The sequence below is a fragment of the Scyliorhinus torazame genome, chromosome 22, assembly GCF_047496885.1.
Source record: "Scyliorhinus torazame isolate Kashiwa2021f chromosome 22, sScyTor2.1, whole genome shotgun sequence".
Lineage (NCBI taxonomy): Eukaryota > Metazoa > Chordata > Chondrichthyes > Carcharhiniformes > Scyliorhinidae > Scyliorhinus > Scyliorhinus torazame.
In genome coordinates this window covers 43,671,055-43,693,923 of record NC_092728.1, presented here as the reverse complement: position 1 = coordinate 43,693,923, position 22,869 = coordinate 43,671,055, and the positions used below count along the sequence as shown (strand labels likewise).

Genomic DNA, 22,869 nt, shown 5'->3' with positions numbered 1-22,869 from the left:
ACGCTCACTCCCTCTCCCTCCACGCTCACTCCCTCTCCCTCCACACTCACTCCCTCTCCCTCCACACTCACTCCCTCTCCCTCCACACTCACTCCCTCTCCCTCCACACTCACTCCCTCTCCCTCCACACTCAGTCCCTCACCCTCCACACTCACTCACTCTCCCTCCATACTCACTCAATCTCCCTCCACACTCACACTCCCTCCACACTCACTCCCTCTCCCTCCACACTCACTCCCTCTCCCTCCACACTCACTCCCTCTCCTTCCACACTCACTCCCTCTCCCTCCACACTCACTCACTCTCCCTCCACACTCACTCACCCCCCACACTCACTCACTCTCCCTCCACACTCACTCACCCTCCACAATCACTCTCCCGCCACACTCACTCACTCTCCCTCCACACTCATCCCTCTCCCTCCGCACTCACTCCCTCTCCCTCCACACTCACTCACTCTCCCTCCACAATCACTCTCCCTCCACGCTCACTCCCTCTCCCTCCACACTCACTCACTCTCCCTCCACAATCACTCTCCCTCCACGCTCACTCCCTCTCCCTCCAAGCTCACTCACTCTCCCTCCACACTCACTCTCCCTCCACGCTCACTCCCTCTCCCTCCACACTCACTCACTCTCCCTCCACAATCACTCTCCCTCCACGCTCACTCCCTCTCCCTCCACACTCACTCACTCTCCCTCCACAATCACTCTCCCTCCACGCTCACTCCCTCTCCCTCCAAGCTCACTCACTCTCCCTCCACCATCACTCTCCCTCCACACTCACTCCCTCTCCCTCCACACTCACTCCCTCTCCCTCCACACTCACTCCCTCACCCTCCACACTCACACTCCCTCCACACTCACTCCCTCTCCCTCCACGCTCACTCCCTCTCCCTCCAAGCTCACTCACTCTCCCTCCACAATCACTCTCCCTCCATCCACAATCACTCCCTCTCCCTCCACACTCACTCACTCTCCCTCCACAATCACTCTCCGTCCACACTCACTCACTCTCCCTCCACACTCACTCTCCCTCCACACTCTCTCTCTCCCTCCACACTCTCACTCCACACTCCCTCTCCCTCCACACTCACTCCCTCTCCCTCCACACTCACTCCCTCTCCCTCCACACTCACACTCCCTCCACACTCACTCCCACTCCCTCCACACTCACTCCCTCTCCCTCCACACTCACTCCCTCTCCCTCCACACTCACTCCCTCTCTCACCACAATCACTCCCTCTCCCTCCACACTCACTCACCCTCCACACTCACTCACTCTCCCTCCACACTCACTCACCCTCCACAATCACTCTCCCTCCACACTCACTCCCTCTCCCTCCACACTCACTCCCTCTACACTCACTCACTCTCCCTCCACAATCACTCACTCTCCCTCCACACTCACTCACTCTCCCTCCACACTCACTCCCTCTCCCTCCACACTCACTCCCTCTCCCTCCACACTCACTCCCTCTCCCTCCACACTCACTCACTCTCCCTCCACACTCACTCACTCTCCCTCCACCCTCACTCACTCTCCCTCCACACTCCCTCTCCCTCCACACTCACTCACTCTCCCTCCACACTCACTCCCTCTCCCTCCACACTCACTCACTCTCCCTCCAGACTCACTCCCTCTCCCTCCAGACTCACTCCCTCTCCCTCCATACTCACTCCCTCTCCCTCCACACTCACTCACTCTCCCTCCACACTCCCTCTCCCTCACACTCACTCCCTCTCCCTCCACACTCACTCCCTCTCCCTCCACACTCACTCACTCTCCCTGCACACTCACTCACTCTCCCTCCACACTCACTCACTCTCCCTCCACGCTCACTCACTCTCCCTCCCTCTCCCTCCACGCTCACTCCCTTTCCCTCCACGCTCACTCCCTCTCCCTCCACACTCACTCCCTCTCCCTCCACACTCACTCCCTCTCCCTCCACACTCACTCCCTCTCCCTCCACACTCACTCCCTCTCCCGCCACACTCAGTCCCTCTCCCTCCACACTCACTCACTCTCCCTCACAATCACTCACCCTCCACACTCAATCACTCTCCCTCCATACTCACTCACTCTCCCTCCACACTCACACTCCCTCCACACTCACTCCCTCTCCCTCCACACTCACTCCCTCTCCCTCCACACTCACTCCCTCTCCTTCCACACTCACTCCCTCTCCCTCCACACTCACTCACTCTCCCTCCACACTCACTCACCCTCCACACTCACTCACTCTCCCTCCACACTCACTCACCCTCCACAATCACTCTCCCTCCACACTCACTCACTCTCCCTCCACACTCATCCCTCTCCCTCCGCACTCACTCCCTCTCCCTCCACACTCACTCACTCTCCCTCCACAATCACTCTCCCTCCACGCTCACTCCCTCTCCCTCCACACTCACTCACTCTCCCTCCACAATCACTCTCCCTCCACGCTCACTCCCTCTCCCTCCAAGCTCACTCACTCTCCCTCCACAATCACTCTCCCTCCACACTCACTCCCTCTCCCTCCACACTCACTCCCTCTCCCTCCACACTCACTCCCTCACCCTCCACACTCACACTCCCTCCACACTCACTCCCTCTCCCTCCACGCTCACTCCCTCTCCCTCCAAGCTCACTCACTCTCCCTCCACAATCACTCTCCCTCCGTCCACAATCACTCCCTCTCCCTCCACTCTCACTCACTCTCACTCCACACTCCCTCTCCCTCCACACTCACTCCCTCTCCCTCCACACTCACTCCCTCTCCCTCCACACTCACTCCCTCTCTCACCACAATCACTCCCTCTCCCTCCACACTCACTCACCCTCCACACTCACTCACTCTCCCTCCACACTCACTCACCCTCCACAATCACTCTCCCTCCACACTCACTCCCTCTCCCTCCACACTCACTCCCTCTACACTCACTCACTCTCCCTCCACAATCACTCACTCTCCCTCCACACTCACTCACTCTCCCTCCACACTCACTCCCTCTCCCTCCACACTCACTCCCTCTCCCTCCACACTCACTCCCTCTCCCTCCACACTCACTCACTCTCCCTCCACACTCACTCACTCTCCCTCCACCCTCACTCACTCTCCCTCCACACTCCCTCTCCCTCCACACTCACTCACTCTCCCTCCACACTCACTCCCTCTCCCTCCACACTCACTCACTCTCCCTCCAGACTCACTCCCTCTCCCTCCAGACTCACTCCCTCTCCCTCCACACTCACTCCCTCTCCCTCCACACTCACTCACTCTCCTTCCACACTCCCTCTCCCTCCACACTCACTCACTCTCCCTCCACACTCACTCACTCTCCCTCCACACTCACTCCCTCTCCCTCCACAATCACTCCCTCTCCCTCCACACTCACTCACTCTCCCTCCACAATCACTCTCCCTCCACACTCACTCACTCTCCCTCCACACTCACTCTCCCTCCACACTCTCTCACTCTCCCACCACACTCTCACTCCACACTCCCTCTCCCTCCACACTCACTCCCTCTCCCTCCACACTCACTCCCTCTCCCTCCACGCTCACACTCCCTCCACACTCACTCCCACTCCCTCCACACTCACTCCCTCTCCCTCCACACTCACTCACTCTCCATCCACAATCACTCACTCTCCCTCCACACTCACTCACTCTCCCTCCATACTCACTCCCTCTCCCTCCACACTCCCTCCCTCTCCCTCCACACTCACTCCCTCTCCCTCCACACTCACTCACTCTCCCTCCACACTCACTCACTCTCCCTCCACCCTCACTCACTCTCCCTCCACACTCCCTCTCCCTCCACACTCACTCACTCTCCCTCCACACTCACTCCCTCTCCCTCCACACTCACTCTCCCTCCACACTCTCTCACTCTCCCTCCACACTCTCACTCCACACTCCCTCTCCCTCCACACTCACTCCCTCTCCCTCCACACTCACTCCCTCTCCCTCCACACTCACGCCCTCTCCCTCCACACTCTCTCCCTCTCCCTCCACACTCACTTCCTCTACCTCCACACTCACTCCCTCTCCTTCCACACTCTCTCCCTCTCCCTCCACACTCACTCCCTCACCCTCCACACTCACTCCCTCTCCCTCCACACTCACTCCCTCTCCCTCCACACTCACTGCCTCTCCCTCCACACTCACTCCCTCTCCCTCCACACTCACTCCCTCTCCCTCCACACTCACTCCCTCTCCCTCCACACTCACTCCCTCTCCCTCCACACTCACTCCCTCTCCCTCCACACTCACTCCCTCTCCCTCCCCACTCACTCACTCTCCCTCCACACTCACTCCCTCTCCCGCCACACTCACTCCCTCTCCCGCCACACTCACTCCCTCTCCCGCCACACTCAGTCCCTCTCCCTCCTCACTCACTCACTCTCCCTCACAATCACTCACCCTCCACACACACTCACTCTCCCTCCATACTCACTCACTCTCCCTCCACACTCAAACTCCCTCCACACTCACTCCCTCTCCCTCCACACTCACTCCCTCTCCCTCCCCACTCACTCACTCTCCCTCCGCACTCACTCTCCCTCCACACTCTCTCTCCCTCCACACTCACTTACTCTCCCTCCACACTCTCTCTCCACACTCACTCTCCCTTCACTCACTCTCCCTTCACTCACTCTCCCTCCACACTCTCTCTCCCTCCACACTCACTCGCCCTTCACACTCACTCTCCCTCCACACTCACTCTCCCTCCACACTCACTCTCCCTCCACACTCAGTTTCCCTCCACACACTCACACTCCCTCCACACTCATTCTCTCCCCACTCACACTCTCCCTCCACACTCAGTTTCCCTCCACTCACTCACTCTCCCTCCACACTCATCCCTCTCCCTCCGCACTCACTCCCTCTCCCTCCACACTCACTCACTCTCCCTCCACAATCACTCTCCCTCCACGCTCACTCCCTCTCCCTCCACACTCACTCACTCTCCCTCCACAATCACTCTCCCTCCACGCTCACTCCCTCTCCCTCCAAGCTCACTCACTCTCCCTCCACAATCACTCTCCCTCCACACTCACTCCCTCTCCCTCCACACTCACTCCCTCTCCCTCCACACTCACTCCCTCACCCTCCACACTCACACTCCCTCCACACTCACTCCCTCTCCCTCCACGCTCACTCCCTCTCCCTCCAAGCTCACTCACTCTCCCTCCACAATCACTCTGCCTCCATCCACAATCACTCCCTCTCCCTCCACACTCACTCACTCTCCCTCCACAATCACTCTCCGTCCACAATCACTCCCTCTCCCTCCACACTCACTCCCTCTCCCTCCACACTCACTCCCTCTCCCTCCACACTCACACTCCCTCCACACTCACTCCCACTCCCTCCACACTCACTCCCTCTCCCTCCACACTCACTCACTCACCCTCCACACTCACTCACTCTCCCTCCACACTCACTCCCTCTCCCTCCACACTCACTCACTCACCCTCCACACTCACTCCCTCTCCCTCCACACTCACACTCCCTCCACACTCACTCCCACTCCCTCCACACTCACTCCCTCTCCCTCCACACTCACTCACTCTCCCTCCACACTCACTCACTCACCCTCCACACTCACTCCCTCTCCCTCCACACTCACTCCCTCTCCCTCCACACTCACACTCCCTCCACACTCACTCCCACTCCCTCCACACTCACTCCCTCTCCCTCCACACTCACTCACTCACCCTCCACACTCACTCACTCTCCCTCCACACTCACTCCCTCTCCCTCCACACTCACTCCCTCTACACTCACTCACTCTCCCTCCACAATCACTCACTCTCCCTCCACACTCACTCACTCTCCCTCCACACTCACTCCCTCTCCCTCCACACTCACTCCCTCTCCCTCCACACTCACTCCCTCTCCCTCCACACTCACTCACTCTCCCTCCACACTCACTCACTCTCCCTCCACCCTCACTCACTCTCCCTCCACACTCCCTCTCCCTCCACACTCACTCACTCTCCCTCCACACTCACTCCCTCTCCCTCCACACTCACTCACTCTCCCTCCAGACTCACTCCCTCTCCCTCCAGACTCACTCCCTCTCCCTCCACACTCACTCCCTCTCCCTCCACACTCACTCACTCTCCCTCCACACTCCCTCTCCCTCACACTCACTCCCTCTCCCTCCACACTCACTCCCTCTCCCTCCACACTCACTCACTCTCCCTACACACTCACTCACTCTCCCTCCACACTCACTCACTCTCCCTCCACGCTCACTCACTCTCCCTCCCTCTCCCTCCACGCTCACTCCCTCTCCCTCCACGCTCACTCCCTCTCCCTCCACACTCACTCCCTCTCCCTCCACACTCACTCCCTCTCCCTCCACACTCACTCCCTCTCCCTCCACACTCACTCCCTCTCCCGCCACACTCAGTCCCTCTCCCTCCACACTCACTCACTCTCCCTCACAATCACTCACCCTCCACACTCAATCACTCTCCCTCCATACTCACTCACTCTCCCTCCACACTCACACTCCCTCCACACTCACTCCCTCTCCCTCCACACTCACTCCCTCTCCCTCCACACTCACTCCCTCTCCTTCCACACTCACTCCCTCTCCCTCCACACTCACTCACCCTCCACACTCACTCACTCTCCCTCCACACTCACTCACCCTCCACAATCACTCTCCCTCCACACTCACTCACTCTCCCTCCACACTCATCCCTCTCCCTCCGCACTCACTCCCTCTCCCTCCACACTCACTCACTCTCCCTCCACAATCACTCTCCCTCCACGCTCACTCCATCTCCCTCCACACTCACTCACTCTCCCTCCACACTCCCTCTCCCTCCACACTCACTCCCTCTCCCTCCACACTCACTCCCTCTCCCTCCACACTCACACTCCCTCCACACTCACTCCCACTCCCTCCACACTCACTCCCTCTCCCTCCACACTCACTCACTCACCCTCCACACTCACTCACTCTCCCTCCACACTCACTCCCTCTCCCTCCACACTCACTCCCTCTACACTCACTCACTCTCCCTCCACAATCACTCACTCTCCCTCCACACTCACTCACTCTCCCTCCACACTCACTCCCTCTCCCTCCACACTCACTCCCTCTCCCTCCACACTCACTCCCTCTCCCTCCACACTCACTCACTCTCCCTCCACACTCACTCACTCTCCCTCCACCCTCACTCACTCTCCCTCCACACTCCCTCTCCCTCCACACTCACTCACTCTCCCTCCACACTCACTCCCTCTCCCTCCACACTCACTCACTCTCCCTCCAGACTCACTCCCTCTCCCTCCAGACTCACTCCCTCTCCCTCCACACTCACTCCCTCTCCCTCCACACTCACTCACTCTCCCTCCACACTCCCTCTCCCTCACACTCACTCCCTCTCCCTCCACACTCACTCCCTCTCCCTCCACACTCACTCACTCTCCCTGCACACTCACTCACTCTCCCTCCACACTCACTCACTCTCCCTCCACGCTCACTCACTCTCCCTCCCTCTCCCTCCACGCTCACTCCCTCTCCCTCCACGCTCACTCCCTCTCCCTCCACACTCACTCCCTCTCCCTCCACACTCACTCCCTCTCCCTCCACACTCACTCCCTCTCCCTCCACACTCACTCCCTCTCCCGCCACACTCAGTCCCTCTCCCTCCACACTCACTCACTCTCCCTCACAATCACTCACCCTCCACACTCAATCACTCTCCCTCCATACTCACTCACTCTCCCTCCACACTCACACTCCCTCCACACTCACTCCCTCTCCCTCCACACTCACTCCCTCTCCCTCCACACTCACTCCCTCTCCTTCCACACTCACTCCCTCTCCCTCCACACTCACTCACCCTCCACACTCACTCACTCTCCCTCCACACTCACTCACCCTCCACAATCACTCTCCCTCCACACTCACTCACTCTCCCTCCACACTCATCCCTCTCCCTCCGCACTCACTCCCTCTCCCTCCACACTCACTCACTCTCCCTCCACAATCACTCTCCCTCCACGCTCACTCCATCTCCCTCCACACTCACTCACTCTCCCTCCACAAACTCTCTCCCTCCACGCTCACTCCCTCTCCCTCCAAGCTCACTCACTCTCCCTCCACAATCACTCTCCCTCCACACTCACTCCCTCTCCCTCCACACTCACTCCCTCTCCCTCCACACTCACTCCCTCACCCTCCACACTCACACTCCCTCCACACTCACTCCCTCTCCCTCCACGCACACTCCCTCTCCCTCCAAGCTCACTCACTCTCCCTCCACAATCACTCTCCCTCCATCCACAATCACTCCCTCTCCCTCCACACTCACTCACTCTCACTCCACACTCCCTCTCCCTCCACACTCACTCCCTCTCCCTCCACACTCACTCCCTCTCCCTCCACACTCACACTCCCTCCACACTCACTCCCACTCCCTCCACACTCACTCCCTCTCCCTCCACACTCACTCCCTCTCCCTCCACACTCACTCCCTCTCTCACCACAATCACTCCCTCTCCCTCCACACTCACTCACCCTCCACACTCACTCACTCTCCCTCCACACTCACTCACCCTCCACAATCACTCTCCCTCCACACTCACTCCCTCTCCCTCCACACTCACTCCCTCTACACTCACTCACTCTCCCTCCACAATCACTCACTCTCCCTCCACACTCACTCACTCTCCCTCCACACTCACTCCCTCTCCCTCCACACTCACTCCCTCTCCCTCCACACTCACTCCCTCTCCCTCCACACTCACTCACTCTCCCTCCACACTCACTCACTCTCCCTCCACCCTCACTCACTCTCCCTCCACACTCCCTCTCCCTCCACACTCACTCACTCTCCCTCCACACTCACTCCCTCTCCCTCCACACTCACTCACTCTCCCTCCAGACTCACTCCCTCTCCCTCCAGACTCACTCCCTCTCCCTCCACACTCACTCCCTCTCCCTCCACACTCACTCACTCTCCTTCCACACTCCCTCTCCCTCCACACTCACTCCTCTCCCTCCACACTCACTCACTCTCCCTGCACACTCACTCCCTCTCCCTCCACAATCACTCCCTCTCCCTCCACACTCACTCACTCTCCCTCCACAATCACTCTCCCTCCACACTCACTCACTCTCCCTCCACACTCACTCTCCCTCCACACTCTCTCACTCTCCCACCACACTCTCACTCCACACTCCCTCTCCCTCCACACTCACTCCCTCTCCCTCCACACTCACTCCCTCTCCCTCCACGCTCACACTCCCTCCACACTCACTCCCACTCCCTCCACACTCACTCCCTCTCCCTCCACACTCACTCCCTCTCCCTCCACACTCACTCCCTCTCTCTCCACAATCACTCCCTCTCCCTCCACACTCACTCACCCTCCACACTCACTCACTCTCCCTCCACACTCACTCACCCTCCACAATCACTCTCCCTCCACACTCACTCCCTCTCCCTCCACACTCACTCCCTCTACACTCACTCACTCTCCATCCACAATCACTCACTCTCTCTCCACACTCACTCACTCTCCCTCCACACTCACTCCCTCTCCCTCCACACTCCCTCCCTCTCCCTCCACACTCACTCCCTCTCCCTCCACACTCACTCACTCTCCCTCCACACTCACTCACTCTCCCTCCACACTCACTCCCTCTCCCTCCACACTCACTCACTCTCCCTCCAGAATCACTCCCTCTCCGTCCAGACTCACTCCCTCTCCCTCCACACTCACTCCCTCTCCCTCCACACTCACTCACTCTCCCTCCACACTCCCTCTCCCTCCACACTCACTCACTCTCCCTCCACACTCCCTCTCCCTCCACACTCACTCACTCTCCCTCCACACTCACTCCCTCTCCCTCCACAATCACTCCCTCTCCCTGCACACTCACTCACTCTCCCTCCACAATCACTCTCCCTCCACACTCACTCACTCTCCCTCCACACTCACTCTCCCTCCACACTCTCTCACTCTCCCACCACACTCTCACTCCACACTCCCTCTCCCTCCACACTCACTCCCTCTACCTCCACACTCACTCCCTCTCCCTCCACGCTCACACTCCCTCCACACTCACTCCCACTCCCTCCACACTCACTCCCTCTCCCTCCACACTCACTCCCTCTCCCTCCACACTCACTCCCTCTCTCTCCACAATCACTCCCTCTCCCTCCACACTCACTCACCCTCCACACTCACTCACTCTCCCTCCACACTCACTCACCCTCCACAATCACTCTCCCTCCACACTCACTCCCTCTCCCTCCACACTCACTCCCTCTACACTCACTCACTCTCCATCCACAATCACTCACTCTCCCTCCACACTCACTCACTCTCCCTCCACACTCACTCCCTCTCCCTCCACACTCCCTCCCTCTGCCTCCACACTCACTCCCTCTCCCTCCACACTCACTCACTCTCCCTCCACACTCACTCACTCTCCCTCCACACTCACTCCCTCTCCCTCCACACTCACTCACTCTCCCTCCAGAATCACTCCCTCTCCCTCCAGACTCACTCCCTCTCCCTCCACACTCACTCCCTCTCCCTCCACACTCACTCACTCTCCCTCCACACTCCCTCTCCCTCCACACTCACTCACTCTCCCTCCACACTCACTCACTCTCCCTCCACACTCACTCCCTCACCCTCCACAATCACTCCCTCTCCCTCCACACTCACTCACTCTCCCTCCACAATCACTCTCCCTCCACACTCACTCACTCTCCCTCCACACTCACTCTCCCTCCACACTCTCTCACTCTCCCTCCACACTCTCACTCCACACACCCTCTCCCTCCACACTCACTCCCTCTCCCTCCACACTCACTCCCTCTCCCTCCACACTCACGCCCTCTCCCTCCACACTCTCTCCCTCTCCCTCCACACTCACTTCCTCTACCTCCACACTCACTCCCTCTCCTTCCACACTCTCTCCCTCTCCCTCCACACTCACTCCCTCACCCTCCACACTCACTCCCTCTCCCTCCACACTCACTCCCTCTCCCTCCACACTCACTGCCTCTCCCTCCACACTCACTCCCTCTCCCTCCACACTCACTCCCTCTCCCTCCACACTCACTCCCTCTCCCTCCACACTCACTCCCTCTCCCTCCACACTCACTCCCTCTCCCTCCACACTCACTCCCTCTCCCTCCCCACTCACTCACTCTCCCTCCACACTCACTCCCTCTCCCGCCACACTCACTCCCTCTCCCGCCACACTCACTCCCTCTCCCGCCACACTCAGTCCCTCTCCCTCCTCACTCACTCACTCTCCCTCCACACTCACTCCCTCTCCCTCCACACTCACTCCCTCTCCCTCCACACTCACTCCCTCTCCCTCCACACTCACGCCCTCTCCCTCCACACTCTCTCCCTCTCCCTCCACACTCACTTCCTCTCCCTCCACACTCACTCCCTCTCCCTCCACACTCTCTCCCTCTCCCTCCACACTCACTCCCTCACCCTCCACACTCACTCCCTCTCCCTCCACACTCACTCCCTCTCCCGCCACACTCACTCCCTCTCCCGCCACACTCACTCCCTCTCCCGCCACACTCAGTCCCTCTCCCTCCTCACTCACTCACTCTCCCTCACAATCATTCACCCTCCACACTCACTCACTCTCCCTCCATACTCACTCACTCTCCCTCCACACTCACACTCCCTCCACACTCACTCCCTCTCCCTCCACACTCACTCCCTCTCCCTCCCCACTCACTCACTCTCCCTCCGCACTCACTCTCCCTCCACACTCTCTCCCTCCACACTCACTTACTCTCCCTCCACACTCTCTCTCCCTCCACACTCACTCTCCCTTCACTCACTCTCCCTTCACTCACTCTCCCTCCACACTCTCTCTCCCTCCACACTCACTCGCCCTTCACACACTCTCCCTCCACACTCACTCTCCCTCCACACTCACTCTTCCTCCACACTCAGTTTCCCTCCACACACTCACACTCCCTCCACACTCATTCTCTCCCCACTCACACTCTCCTTCCACACTCACTCTCCCTCCACACTTACTCTCCCTCCACACTCACTCTCCCTCTACACTCACTCTCCCTTCACACTCACTCTCCCTCCACACTCACTCCCTCGCCCTCCACACTCACTCACTCTCCCTCCACACTCACTCACTCTCCCTTCACACTGACTCTCCCTCCACACTCACTCACTCTCCCTCCACACTCACTCACTCTCCCTCCACACTCGCTCACTCTCCCTCCACACTCACTCACTCTCCCTCCGCATTCAAATGGTCATTGGATAGACATATGGACGATAAGGGAATAGTGTAGATGGGCTTTAGAGTGGTTTCACAGGTCGGCACAACATCGAGGGCCGAAGGGCCTGTACTGCGCTGTAATGTTCTATGATCTATGTTCTAACTCTCTGTCTACACTCGCTCTCCGTCCTCATTTGCTCTCGGTCCACACTCACACTCTGTCCACACTCACTCTCTGTCCACACTCACTCTCTGTCCACACTCACTCTCTGTCCACACTCACTCTCTGTCCACACTCACTCACTCTCTGTCCACACTTACTCACTCTCTGTCCACACTCACTCCCTCTCCCTCCACACTCACTCTCCCTCCACACTCACTCTCCCTCCACACTCAGTTTCCCTCCACACACTCACACTCCCTCCACACTCATTCTCTCCCCACTCACACTCTCCTTCCACACTCACTCTCCCTCCACACTCACTCTCCCTCCACACTCACTCTCCCTCCACACTCACTCTCCCTTCACACTCACTCTCCCTCCACACTCACTCCCTCGCCCTCCACACTCACTCACTCTCCCTCCACACTCACTCACTCTCCCTTCACACTGACTCTCCCTCCACACTCACTCACTCTCCCTCCACACTCACTCACTCTCCCTCCACACTCGCTCACTCTCCCTCCACACTCACTCTCCCTCCACACTCACTCTCCCTCCACACTCACTCACTCTCCCTCCACACTCACTCACTCTCCCTTCACACTGACTCTCCCTCCACACTCACTCACTCTCCCTCCACACTCACTCACTCTCCCTCCACACTCACTTACTCTCCCTCCCCGCTCACTCACTCTCCCTCCGCGCTCACTCACTCTCCCTCCGCATTCAAATGGTCATTGGATAGACATATGGACGATAAGGGAATAGTGTAGATGGGCTTTAGAGTGGTTTCACAGGTCGACCCAACATCGAGGGCCGAAGGGCCTGTACTGCGCTGTAATGTTCTATGATCTATGTTCTAACTCTCTGTCTACACTCGCTCTCCGTCCTCATTTGCTCTCGGTCCACACTCACACTCTGTCCACACTCACTCTCTGTCCACACTCACTCTCTGTCCACACTCACTCTCTGTCCACACTCACTCACTCTCTGTCCACACTCACTCACTCTCTGTCCACACTCACTCACTCTCTGTCCACACTCACTCACTCTCTGTCCACACTCACTCCCTCTCCCTCCACACTCACTCCCTCTCCCTCCACACTCACTCCCTCTCCCTCCACACTCACTCCCTCTCCCTCCCCACTCACTCACTCTCCCTCCACACTCACTCCCTCTCCCGCCACACTCACTCCCTCTCCCGCCACACTCACTCCCTCTCCCGCCACACTCAGTCCCTCTCCCTCCTCACTCACTCACTCTCCCTCACAATCACTCACCCTCCACACTCACTCCCTCTCCCTCCACACTCACTCACTCTCCCTCCACACTCACTCACTCTCCCTCCACACTCACTCCCTCTCCCTCCACACTCACTCACTCTCCCTCCAGAATCACTCCCTCTCCCTCCAGACTCACTCCCTCTCCCTCCACACTCACTCCCTCTCCCTCCACACTCACTCACTCTCCCTCCACACTCCCTCTCCCTCCACACTCACTCACTCTCCCTCCACACTCACTCACTCTCCCTCCACACTCACTCCCTCACCCTCCACAATCACTCCCTCTCCCTCCACACTCACTCACTCTCCCTCCACAATCACTCTCCCTCCACACTCACTCACTCTCCCTCCACACTCACTCTCCCTCCACACTCTCTCACTCTCCCTCCACACTCTCACTCCACACTCCCTCTCCCTCCACACTCACTCCCTCTCCCTCCACACTCACTCCCTCTCCCTCCACACTCACGCCCTCTCCCTCCACACTCTCTCCCTCTCCCTCCACACTCACTTCCTCTACCTCCACACTCACTCCCTCTCCTTCCACACTCTCTCCCTCTCCCTCCACACTCACTCCCTCACCCTCCACACTCACTCCCTCTCCCTCCACACTCACTCCCTCTCCCTCCACACTCACTGCCTCTCCCTCCACACTCACTCCCTCTCCCTCCACACTCACTCCCTCTCCCTCCACACTCACTCCCTCTCCCTCCACACTCACTCCCTCTCCCTCCACACTCACTCCCTCTCCCTCCACACTCACTCCCTCTCCCTCCCCACTCACTCACTCTCCCTCCACACTCACTCCCTCTCCCGCCACACTCACTCCCTCTCCCGCCACACTCACTCCCTCTCCCGCCACACTCAGTCCCTCTCCCTCCTCACTCACTCACTCTCCCTCACCCTCCACACACACTCACTCTCCCTCCATACTCACTCACTCTCCCTCCACACTCACACTCCCTCCACACTCACTCCCTCTCCCTCCACACTCACTCCCTCTCCCTCCCCACTCACTCACTCTCCCTCCGCACTCACTCTCCCTCCACACTCTCTCTCCCTCCACACTCACTTACTCTCCCTCCACACTCTCTCTCCACACTCACTCTCCCTTCACTCACTCTCCCTTCACTCACTCTCCCTCCACACTCTCTCTCCCTCCACACTCACTCGCCCTTCACACTCACTCTCCCTCCACACTCACTCTCCCTCCACACTCACTCTCCCTCCACACTCAGTTTCCCTCCACACACTCACACTCCCTCCACACTCATTCTCTCCCCACTCACACTCTCCTTCCACACTCACTCTCCCTCCACACTCACTCTCACTCCACACTCACTCTCCCTCCACCCTCACTCTCCCTTCACACTCACTCTCCCTCCACACTCACTCCCTCGCCCTCCACACTCACTCACTCTCCCTCCACACTCACTCACTCTCCCTTCACACTGACTCTCCCTCCACACTCACTCACTCTCCCTCCATACTCACTCTCTCTCCCTCCACACTCACTCACTCTCCCTCCACACTCGCTCACTCTCCCTCCACACTCACTCACTCTCCCTCCACACTCACTCCCTCTCCCTCCACGCTCACTCCCTCTCCCTCCAAGCTCACTCACTCTCCCTCCACAATCACTCTCCCTCCATCCACAATCACTCCCTCTCCCTCCACACTCACTCACTCTCCCTCCACAATCACTCTCCCTCCACACTCACTCACTCTCCCTCCACACTCACTCTCCCTCCACACTCTCTCTCTCCCTCCACACTCTCACTCCACACTCCCTCTCCCTCCACACTCACTCCCTCTCCCTCCACACTCACTCCCTCTCTCACCACAATCACTCCCTCTCCCTCCATACTCACTCACCCTCCACACTCACTCACTCTCCCTCCACACTCACTCACCCTCCACAATCACTCTCCCTCCACACTCACTCCCTCTCCCTCCACACTCACTCCCTCTACACTCACTCACTCTCCCTCCACAATCACTCACTCTCCCTCCACACTCACTCACTCTCCCTCCACACTCACTCCCTCTCCCTCCACACTCACTCCCTCTCCCTCCACACTCACTCCCTCTCCCTCCACACTCACTCACTCTCCCTCCACACTCACTCACTCTCCCTCCACCCTCACTCACTCTCCCTCCACACTCCCTCTCCCTCCACACTCACTCACTCTCCCTCCACACTCACTCCCTCTCCCTCCACACTCACTCACTCTCCCTCCAGACTCACTCCCTCTCCCTCCAGACTCACTCCCTCTCCCTCCACACTCACTCCCTCTCCCTCCACACTCACTCACTCTCCCTCCACACTCCCTCTCCCTCCACACTCACTCACTCTCCCTCCACACTCACTCACTCTCCCTCCACACTCACTCCCTCTCCCTCCACAATCACTCCCTCTCCCTCCACACTCACTCACTCTCCCTCCACAATCACTCTCCCTCCACACTCACTCACTCTCCCTCCACACTCACTCTCCCTCCACACTCTCTCACTCTCCCTCCACACTCTCACTCCACACACCCTCTCCCTCCACACTCACTCCCTCTCCCTCCACACTCACTCCCTCTCCCTCCACGCTCACACTCCCTCCACACTCACTCCCACTCCCTCCACACTCACTCCCTCTCCCTCCACACTCACTCCCTCTCCCTCCACACTCACTCCCTCTCTCTCCACAATCACTCCCTCTCCCTCCACACTCACTCACCCTCCACACTCACTCACTCTCCCTCCACACTCACTCACCCTCCACAATCACTCTCCCTCCACACTCACTCCCTCTCCCTCCACACTCACTCCCTCTACACTCACTCACTCTCCATCCACAATCACTCACTCTCCCTCCACACTCACTCACTCTCCCTCCACACTCACTCCCTCTCCCTCCACACTCCCTCCCTCTCCCTCCACACTCACTCCCTCTCCCTCCACACTCACTCACTCTCCCTCCACACTCACTCACTCTACCTCCACCCTCACTCACTCTCCCTTCACACTCCCTCTCCCTCCACACTCACTCACTCTCCCTCCACACTCACTCCCTCTCCCTCCACACTCACTCACTCTCCCTCCAGACTCACTCCCTCTCCCTCCAGACTCACTCCCTCTCCCTCCACACTCACTCCCTCTCCCTCCACACTCACTCACTCTCCCTCCACACTCCCTCTCCCTCCACACTCACTCACTCTCCCTCCACACTCACTCACTCTCCCTCCACACTCACTCCCTCACCCTCCACAATCACTCCCTCTCCCTCCACACTCACTCACTCTCCCTCCACAATCACTCTCCCTCCACACTCACTCACTCTCCCTCCACACTCTCTCACTCTCCCTCCACACTCTCACTCCACATTCCCTCTCCCTCCACACTCACTCCCTCTCCCTCCACACTCACTCCCTCTCCCTCCACACTCACGCCCTCTCCCTCCACACTCTCTCCCTCTCCCTCCACACTCACTTCCTCTCCCTCCACACTCACTCCCTCTCCCTCCACACTCTCTCCCTCTCCCTCCACACTCACTCCCTCACCCTCCACACTCACTCCCTCTCCCTCCACACTCACTCCCTCTCCCGCCACACTCACTCCCTCTCCCGCCACACTCACTCCCTCTCCCGCCACACTCAGTCCCTCTCCCTCCTCACTCACTCACTCTCCCTCACAATCATTCACCCTCCACACTCACTCACTCTCCCTCCATACTCACTCACTCTCCCTCCACACTCACACTCCCTCCACACTCACTCCCTCTCCCTCCACACTCACTCCCTCTCCCTCCCCACTCACTCACTCTCCCTCCGCACTCACTCTCCCTCCACACTCTCTCTCCCTCCACACTCACTTACTCTCCCTCCACACTCTCTCTCCCTCCACACTCACTCTCCCTTCACTCACTCTCCCTTCACTCACTCTCCCTCCACACTCTCTCTCCCTCCACACTCACTCGCCCTTCACACACTCTCCCTCCACACTCACTCTCCCTCCACACTCACTCTCCCTCCACACTCAGTTTCCCTCCACACACTCACACTCCCTCCACACTCATTCTCTCCCCACTCACACTCTCCTTCCACACTCACTCTCCCTCCACACTTACTCTCCCTCCACACTCACTCTCCCTCTACACTCACTCTCCCTTCACACTCACTCTCCCTCCACACTCACTCCCTCGCCCTCCACACTCACTCACTCTCCCTCCACACTCACTCACTCTCCCTTCACACTGACTCTCCCTCCACACTCACTCACTCTCCCTCCACACTCACTCACTCTCCCTCCACACTCGCTCACTCTCCCTCCACACTCACTTACTCTCCCTCCCCGCTCACTCACTCTCCCTCCGCGCTCACTCACTCTCCCTCCGCATTCAAATGGTCATTGGATAGACATATGGACGATAAGGGAATAGTGTAGATGGGCTTTAGAGTGGTTTCACAGGTCGGCACAACATCGAGGGCCGAAGGGCCTGTACTGCGCTGTAATGTTCTATGATCTATGTTCTAACTCTCTGTCTACACTCGCTCTCCGTCCTCATTTGCTCTCGGTCCACACTCACACTCTGTCCACACTCACTCTCTGTCCACACTCACTCTCTGTCCACACTCACTCTCTGTCCACACTCACTCTCTGTCCACACTCACTCACTCTCTGTCCACACTCACTCACTCTCTGTCCACACTCACTCCCTCTCCCTCCACACTCACTCTCCCTCCACACTCACTCTCCCTCCACACTCAGTTTCCCTCCACACACTCACACTCCCTCCACACTCATTCTCTCCCCACTCACACTCTCCTTCCACACTCACTCTCCCTCCACACTCACTCTCCCTCCACACTCACTCTCCCTCCACACTCACTCTCCCTTCACACTCACTCTCCCTCCACACTCACTCACTCTCCCTTCACACTGACTCTCCCTCCACACTCACTCACTCTCCCTCCACACTCACTCACTCTCCCTCCACACTCACTTACTCTCCCTCCCCGCTCACTCACTCTCCCTCCGCGCTCACTCACTCTCCCTCCGCATTCAAATGGTCATTGGATAGACATATGGACGATAAGGGAATAGTGTAGATGGGCTTTAGAGTGGTTTCACAGGTCGACCCAACATCGAGGGCCGAAGGGCCTGTACTGCGCTGTAATGTTCTATGATCTATGTTCTAACTCTCTGTCTACACTCGCTCTCCGTCCTCATTTGCTCTCGGTCCACACTCACACTCTGTCCACACTCACTCTCTGTCCACACTCACTCTCTGTCCACACTCACTCTCTGTCCACACTCACTCTCTGTCCACACTCACTCACTCTCTGTCCACACTCACTCACTCTCTGTCCACACTCACTCACTCTCTGTCCACACTCACTCCCTCTCCCTCCACACTCACTCCCTCTCCCTCCACACTCACTCCCTCTCCCTCCACACTCACTCCCTCTCCCTCCCCACTCACTCACTCTCCCTCCACACTCACTCCCTCTCCCGCCACACTCACTCCCTCTCCCGCCACACTCACTCCCTCTCCCGCCACACTCACTCCCTCTCCCTCCTCACTCACTCACTCTCCCTCACAATCACTCACCCTCCACACTCACTCACTCTCCCTCCATACTCACTCACTCTCCCTCCACGCTCACACTCCCTCCACACTCACTCCCTCTCCCTCCACACTCACTCCCTCTCCCTCCCCACTCACTCACTCTCCCTCCACACTCACTCTCCCTCCACACTCTCTCTCCCTCCACACTCACTCTCCCTCCACACTCTCTCTCCCTCCACACTCACTCTCCCTTCACTCACTCTCCCTTCACTCACTCTCCCTCCACACTCTCTCTCCCTCCACACTCACTCGCCCTTCCCACTCACTCTCCCTCCACACTCACTCTCCCTCCACACACTCACACTCCCTCCACACTCATTCTCTCCCCACTCACACTCTCCTTCCACACTCACTCTCCCTCCACACTCACTCGCCCTCCACACTCACTCTCCCTCCACACTCACTCTCCCTTCACACTCACTCTCCCTCCACACTCACTCCGTCGCCCTCCACACTCACTCACTCTCCCTCCACACTCACTCACTCTCCCTTCACACTGACTCTCCCTCCACACTCACTCACTCTCCCTCCACACTCACTCACTCTCCCTCCACACTCACTCACTCTCCCTCCACACTCGCTCACTCTCCCTCCACACTCACTCACTCTCCCTCCACACTCACTCACTCTCCCTCCGCACTCACTCACTCTCCCTCCACACTCACTCACTCTCCCTCCACACTCACTTACTCTCCCTCCCCGCTCACTCACTCTCCCTCCGCGCTCACTCACTCTGCCTCCGCATTCAAATGGTCATTGGATAGACATATGGACGATAAGGGAATAGTGTAGATGGGCTTTAGAGTGGTTTCACAGGTCGGCACAACATCGAGGGCCGAAGGGCCTGTACTGCGCTGTAATGTTCTATGATCTATGTTCTAACTCTCTGTCTACACTCGCTCTCCGTCCTCATTTGCTCTCGGTCCACACTCACACTCTGTCCACACTCACTCTCTGTCCACACTCACTCTCTGTCCACACTCACTCTCTGTCCACACTTACTCACTCTCTGTCCACACTCACTCACTCTCTGTCCACACTCAATCACTCTCTGTCCACACTCACTCTCTGTCCACACTCACTCTCTGTCCACACTCACTCTCTGTCCACACTCACACTCTGTCCACACTCACACTCTGTCCACACTCACACTCTGTCCACACTCACACTCTGTCCACACTCACTCTGTCCACACTCACTCTGTCCACACTCACTCTGTCCACACTCACTCTCTGTCCACACTCACTCTCTGTCCACACTCACTCACTCTCTGTCCACACTCACTCACTCTCTGTCCACACTCACTCACTCTCTGTCCACACTCACTCTCTGTCCACACTCACTCTCTGTCCACACTCACTCTCTGTCCACACTCACACTCTGTCCACACTCACACTCTGTCCACACTCACACTCTGTCCACACTCACACTCTGTCCACACTCACTCACTCTCTGTCCACACTCACTCACTCTCTGTCCACACTCACTCACTCTCTGTCCACACTCACTCACTCTCTGTCCACACTCACTCACTCTCTGTCCACACTCACTCTCTTTCCACACTCACTCTCTGTCCACACTCACACTCTGTCCACACTCACACTCTGTCCACACTCACACTCTGTCCACACTCACTCTGTCCCCACTCACTCTCTGTCCACACTCACTCTCTGTCCACACTCACTCTCTGTCCACACTCACTCTCTGTCCACACTCACTCTACCTCCACACTCACTCTACCTCCACACTCACTCTCCCTCCACACTCACTCTCCCTCCACACTCACTCACTCTCCCTCCACACTCACTCACTCTCCCATCTCACTCACTCACTCTCCCATCTCACTCACTCTCCCTCCACACTCACTCACTCTCCCTCTACACTCACTCACTCTCCCTCCTCACTCACTCACTCTCCCTCCACACTCACTCACTCTCCCTCCTCACTCACTCACTCTCCCTCCACACTCACTCACTCTCCCTCCACACTCGCCCTCCGCCCGCATTCGCTCTCTGTCCACACTCGCTCTCTGTCTACACTTGCTCTCTGTCCACACTCACTCTCTGTCCACACTCACTCTCTGTCCACACTCACTCTCTGTCCACACTCACTCTCTGTCCACACTCACTCTCCGTCCACACTCTCTCTCCGTCCACACTCACTCTCCCTCCACACTCACTCTCCCTCCACACTCACTCTCCCTCCACACTCACTCTCCCTCCACACTCACTCTCCCTCCACACTCTCTCTGTCCACACTCCCTCTCTGTCCACACTCACTCTCTGTCCACACTCCCTCTCTGTCCACACTCACTCTCTGTCCACACTCTCTCTCCCTCCACACTCACTCTCCCTCCACACTCACTCTCCCTCCACACTCACTCTCCCTCCACACTCTCTCTGTCCACACTCACTCTCTGTCCACACTCCCTCTCCCTCCACACTCCCTCTCCCTCCACACTCCCTCTCCCTCCACACTCCCTCTCTGCCCATAGGTCCTGTTCACATTCACTCTCCATTCATACAATATTGGTTTCTTATTTCAAAATTTGAAGTCAAGAACAGGAAGAATTGCTCTTGACACTATTTTTGCATGTTCAACAGTAACACAGTCTTTGAATACAGGACCTGCACTGACCTCTGTTTCCACCCTCTCCGGCCAGGTCACAGAATCTCCTGGTTTTGTCGCTATTACTCAGTGACTACCCGATACTATAGATTAACATATTGCCTTGGGTCCTGTTGGCTAGTTCCTCATTTCCACTCTGTACCCATTCCATTGAAAGTGAGACCATCAGGCGATCAGTCACTAAGAAGGTCGGTGACAAGATCATATTGTGCGTGTGAGGCCTTGGACAGAAGTGGGTTAAAATGTTACCTTCTGTTTTTCGTCATTCTTGGGATGTTGGTGTCACTGGGAAGACCGGCATTTACTGATCATCCCACGTCATCCTGACAGGATGGAAGTGGTACCTCACAACTGTCTAGTTTTCCACAGCATTACAGGATAGTTAGGAGTCCATGTTAGTGAGAGCCACAACAACAAAAACTTACATTTATTTAGTGCCCTTACTGTAGTAAACGCCCTAAGATGCTTCACATCACAAGAGTGTGATCAAACAATGTTTAAGGCTGAGCTACATAAGGAGGTCCTAGACCAGGAGCCCGAAGCTTGGTGAAGGAGATCAGTTTTATCCAGTAACTTGAAATGGGGAGAGGTTCAGAGAGGGAATTCCAGAGCTTAGCACTGTGGCAACTAAAGGCACCGCTACCCATGTAGCCATTAAATTCGGGTGAGCGCTTGAGGCCACAATTAGATGAGCGCGGGAATCATGTCGGGTTTTCGGATTGGGCTAAGTTACAGAGATAGAGAGGGGCTGATGCCATGGAGGAACCTGACAACAAAGCTGTAAATTTTAAAATGGAGGTGTTGCTTAATGGTGTGCGTCAGCGAGTACAAACTGATGTGTGATCAGGATTTGGTGCAGTTTAGGATATAGATGGCAGAGCCACATAGAGACCAGATCACCTGAGAATGGGAGGTTTCCTTCCCTAGA

At 57.7% G+C, this 22,869-nt stretch overlaps 1 protein-coding gene across 4 annotated transcripts in view; it reads left to right on the top strand.

Moving 5' to 3' along the window:
• The window catches only part of LOC140399050 (uncharacterized), a 765,316-nt gene that overhangs the window by 659,807 nt on the left and 82,640 nt on the right, over positions 1 to 22,869 (top strand). The gene's annotated exons all lie outside the window — the stretch shown is intronic.